The following is a 5,285-nucleotide window of genomic DNA, read 5'->3' as shown; positions in this document are numbered from 1 at the left end:
CGGCGTCCAGACCCACACACGGTCACCGGGTTGTACTCCATGTGGCGTCGTCGAAGATTATAGTGACGGCTGTCGACCCTCTGCTGGTTCTTGATGCGCAGGCGGGCGAGCTGTCGAGCTTCTCGGCGCGTTGCAAATAGGCGGCAACGTCGAGATCGTCTTCGTCGGTGGCGGTTGGTAGTATTGCGTCGAGCGTCGTTGCCGGGCTCCTTCCGTAGACCAGCTTGTACGGCGTCATTTGCGTCGTTTCTTGCATGGCCGTGTTGTATGCGAAGGTCACATACGGAAGGATGGCATCCCCGTCTTGTGTTCGACGTCGACATACATGGCCAGCATGTCGGCGATGGTCTTGTTTAGCCGCTCGGTGAGAGGCCATTGGTCTGGGGGTGGTACGCTGTGGTCCCGGCGGTGGCTTGTTTGGCTGTATCTCAGTATTGCCTGAGTTAGATCAGCAGTAAACGCCGTACCTCTGTCGGTGATGAGGACCTCTGGGGCGCCATGACGCAGGAGGATGTTCTCAACGAAGAACTTTGCTACCTCGGCGCAGGGGCGTAGCCACGTTAGGGCACACCGGGCCCGTGCCCCCCCCGAAATTTTTTTTTGCCATAGCATAGAGAGCAGAAAATGACACTCGACCACATCTGCCTGCTCGTCCCCACTACAGATCAAGGAGGTGCCCCCCCCGAAAAAAATTTCTACCTACGCCCCTGCCTCGGCGGCACTGCCTCTGGGTAGGGCCCTTGTCTCGGCGTAGCGGGTGAGGTAGTCGGTAGCTACGACGATCCATTTGTTTCCGGTATTGGACGTCGGGAACGGCCCCAGTAAGTCCATCCCAATTTGCTGGAACGGCCGTTGAGGTGGCTCGATAGGCTGCAGAAGTCCGGCTGGCCTAGTCGGCGGTGTCTTGCGTCGCTGACAGTCCCGGAAGGTCTTGACGTAGCGAGTTACGGTCGGCGACAAGGCGCGGCCAGTAGTACTTTTCCTGTATTCTTGCGAGCGTGCGAGAAACACCCAGGGTGTCCGAGACGTCGGGTCGTCATGCAGAGCCTGGAGGACCTCTGGTCGCAATGTCGAGGGCACTACGAGAAGGGAATCGGCTCGAAGCGGCGAGAAGTTCTTCTTAAGGAGAACACCGTTGCGCAAGAAAAACGACGTCAGTCCTCGCGTGAATACCTTGGGAACAACGGTGGTCCTGCCCTCGAGGTATTCCACAAGGCCCCTGAGTTCTGGGTCCGCTCGCTGTCGTTCGCGAAATCTTCGGCACTTATGGTTGCCAAGAAGCAGTCATCCTCCATGTCGTCCTGCGGCGGTGGGTCGACGGGGGCGCGGGACAGGCAGTCAGCGTCGGAGTGTTTTCTTCCGTCTTGTAAACGACGGTTATGTCAAATTCTTGAAGTCGTAGGCTCCACCGTGCGAGGCGACCTGAAGGGTCCTTCAGTTAGCTAGCCACACAAGGCGTGGTGGTCGCTCACAACTTTGAAGGGCCCGGCCGTAGAGGTAGGGGCGAAACTTCGATGTAGCCCAGATGATGCCAGGCACTCCTTTTCTGTTGTGGAGTAGTTGATTTCTGCCTTTGATAGCGACCGGCTAGCATAACTGATGACCCTTTCGAATCCGTCGGTCTTTTGCACAAGGACGGCGCCGAGTCCTACGCTGCTTGCGTCGGTGTGGATTTCCGTATCGGCGTATTCGTCGAAATGCGCAAGTATGGGAGGCGTCTGCAGGCGTCGTTTCAATTCTTGAAATGCTGAACTTGCGACGTTTCCCACCTGAATTCGACGTCGGCCTTCGTGAGTTGCGTCAGTGGCTCGGCGATCCGTGAAAATTCCTTGACGAAACGTCTGTAATAGGCTCACAAGCCGAGAAAACGGCGTACGGCCTTCTTGTCGGTGGGCGTCCGGGAAGTCCAGCGATGGCAGCTGTTTTCCGCGGGTCCGGGCGACACACCATCCTTGCTGATCACGTGACCCAAGAACAAGAGCTCCTCGTACGCGAAGCGGCACTTTTCAGGCTTCAAGGTGAGTCCGGAGGTCTTGATTGCTTGAAGTACAACTTCAAGGCGCCGAGGTGTTCGTCGAAGTTTGAGAAAACACAACGACGTCGTCCAAGTACACGGGGCACGTCCTGCCACTTCAAAGCCGGCCAGTACTGTGTCCATAACCCGTTGAAAAGTCGCAGGTGCCGAGCAAAGACCAAAGGGCATGACCTTGAACCGAAACAGGGCCCGTCTGGTGTTATAAAAGCAGTCTTTTCTCGGTCTCTCTCGTCGACTTCTATTTGCCAGTAACCGGTCTTGAGGTCCCATCGAAGAAAAGTACTTTGCGTTGTGTAATCGATCCAGGGTGTCCGTCTATCCGGGGAAGGGGATACACGTCCTTCTTTGTGACTTGGTTCAGGCGACGATAATCGACGCAAAAACGTAGAGTCCCATCCTTCTTCTTCACTAGCACCACCGGGGATGCCCACGGACTCTTCGACGGCTGGATGATGTCATCGCGTAGCATTTCGTCGACCTGTTTTCTTCACGGCCTCGCGTTCTCGCGTCGAAAACTCTGTACGGGCTCTGACGGAGTGGTCTGGCGCTTTCCTCTGTTATGATGCGATGTTTTGCCACGGGAGTCTGCCTAATTCTTGACGACAACGAAAAGCAGTCCTTGTATTGGCAAGAGCAGGGTTTTGAGCTGTTCTTGTTTGTGCTTTTGAAGGCTGGGATTGATGTCGAAAGCTGGTTGCGGCGCTTTATTTCGTCGGAGTAGGCTCGGGAGAATCGGTGAGGCCGAAAGCATTGCTGGCTTCTTACGATTTCTTCGATGTAGGCGACCGTTCGTGCCTTTGCTCACGTGCTTGTACTCGTTGCTGAAATTCGTGAGCATAACTGTTGCTTCCCTGCCCGCAGCTCTGCTACTCCTCTTGCGACACAAATCTTGCGGTTAATCAAGTGGTGCGGTCGCCTTCAACAACGCCTTCGAGGTCTGCTGATTTCTGAGTGCCGACGGAAATGATGACGCTGGAGCGAAGGGGAATGGGACCTGGTCCTTCCAGCACATTCAAGGCGTGCTTTCTTGGCGGAGTGTGCGGCGGTAGTGCCTTTCCGTGGACAGTGTTATTGACTTAGACCTCAGGTCGATGATTGCACCATGAAGGCCTAAGAAATCCATACCAAGGATGACATCTCTCGAGCAAACGCGGCAGGATTACGAAGTTCGCGGGATAAATCAAGTGTTAATGGTGAGTCTCGCTGTGCAGATTCCCTCTGGCGTACGAGGTGACCTCCAGCTGTCCGGATTTCGGGGCCTTCCCAGGCTGTCCTAAACTTTCTTCAGCTTCGTGGCAACGGTCCACTGATGACAGAATAGTCGGCTCCGGTGTCGACGAGGGCTGTGACGCTGTGGCCGTCGATAAGAACGTCGAGGTCGCTAGTTCGTCGTCTTGCGTTGCAGTTAGGTCGTGGCGTCGGGTCACGGCTACGTCGGTTTGTTCCGCTGCTTCCACGTTGCGTCGTCAGGTCTACTTCGGTCCGCGAGGTTTCGTCGTCAGGGGTTCGCGTCGTGTCCTGAAAGCCTTCGTCGTGGCGGCGGGCGTCGGCGGCGGAGGGTCTTCGGTATTTCGTCGTACAGCAACCGCACCTCCATCGGTTGCTGCCCTTAGTTTTCCGGATGCGGCTAGGTGACCGGCCCCGGGTTGGGCCAGTGTATGGTCGGCGTTGGGGAGAGGCGTAGCGGCCTGCGACGGCGATCGGGAAGGTCCTCGGGGGTCCACTGCGCTCCTGCCAGGTAGTCGGCGAATGTCACGTGGTCGTTCCCCCTGCTGTGGACGCGGCGCGTCGGACGGCGAAACCCACGCAGTCCCATCGGTCGATAATGGCAGCGGCGGTAGGTGTGGCCGGCTTCTCCGCAGTGGGTAGCAGAGTGGACGATGGTCGGGGCGCGCCAAACGTCTGTCTTCCTCGGCGCGTATCGCTGACCGGTTGGCGGGCAGTATGACGTCGGTGGTGGCGGCGGTGGCGCCTGGCGGCGGAACTGCTGGGGACGGCGCGGCGTCTTGACGTGGGCGAGGAGGGGGGCGTTGCGTCGGGCTGCAGCAGCATAGCTCATTGGTTGCAGCTGCGGCGGTACCGGCTGAGGAACACCCAGTGACTGTTGGATTTCCTCGCGTACAACGTCCGCAATCGACGTCACTTCGGGCTGTGTAAAAGGTGCGAGCTTTCGCAGCTCCTCTCGCACGATGGCTCGTATCGTTTTCGCGCAAGTCGTCGGAGCCGAGGGCGTGAACTGCTGCGCTGTCCTTGGAATGCGCGGCGATTGTACTGCCGAGTGCGCATCTCGAGCGTCTTCTCGATTGTTGTTGCCTCCGCGAGGAATTCTTGGATGGTCTTGGGTGGGTTTCTGATTAGTCCCGCGAACAGCTCCTGCTTGATTCCTCGCATGAGGAAGCGAACTTTCTTCTCCTCGGCATCTCAGGGTCTGCGTGGCGGAACAGTCTCGTCATTTCTTCTGTGAAGAGTGGCACGTTTTCGTTTGGCAGCTGCACGCGGGTTTCGAGCAGAGCCTCGGCCCTCTCCTTGCGGACAACGCTGGTGAATGTTGCCAGGAACCTGCTGCGAAAAACGTCCCATGTTGTCAGGTTCGCTCTTGGTTCTCGAACCAGGTTCTAGCTGCGTCCTCCAAGGCGAAGAAGACATGCTGTAGCTTGTCTTCACTGGTCCAGGAATTGAAAAGGGCGACTTCGGTCGTAGGCTTCCAGCCAGCTTTCCCGGGTCTTCGAACGACGATCCGCGGAGGTGGGCGGCCTCCTTGGGCTGGCGAAAAAAGGATTGGCGCAGGCTGCACGTGGTCGGTCATCGTCGCTGTGGTCGATGTTGAGATCTGCGGCTGCCTGGGTTTTCGGGAAGGAGCCCGTGCTCTGGCTGCAGTCCCTTCTGCCTGCGGCCTTGTTCGAACGATCCGGGATTTCCTTGCCGTCGTCCTCGTCGCGGCTTGGGCTTGGTCAGCGCTCCGCGGTGGCGTCCGGATCATGAAGCAGCACCTCCACCAGATGTCACGTGGTCGTGACGTCGACGAAGGCAGCAGTCACAAGTCGAGATGAAACTCTTTATTAGGCCGAACTTGTGCCGAGAAACTGAAAGCTACAGCAATAACTGATAGCGGCGGACAGAGCGTCGACCGTCGATCAACTGACAGTCGGGTCAAGCGCGTCGGCTTTTATACAGGTGCTATGGAATTCTTGTTCGCTGGTGGCGGGAGCATTCATCGCTGGTGGCGGCGTGAGCTCTTAACGACTACTAA

The sequence above is a fragment of the Rhipicephalus sanguineus genome, chromosome 3, assembly GCF_013339695.2.
Source record: "Rhipicephalus sanguineus isolate Rsan-2018 chromosome 3, BIME_Rsan_1.4, whole genome shotgun sequence".
Classification (NCBI taxonomy): domain Eukaryota; kingdom Metazoa; phylum Arthropoda; class Arachnida; order Ixodida; family Ixodidae; genus Rhipicephalus; species Rhipicephalus sanguineus.
This window is presented reverse-complemented; position numbering follows the sequence as displayed.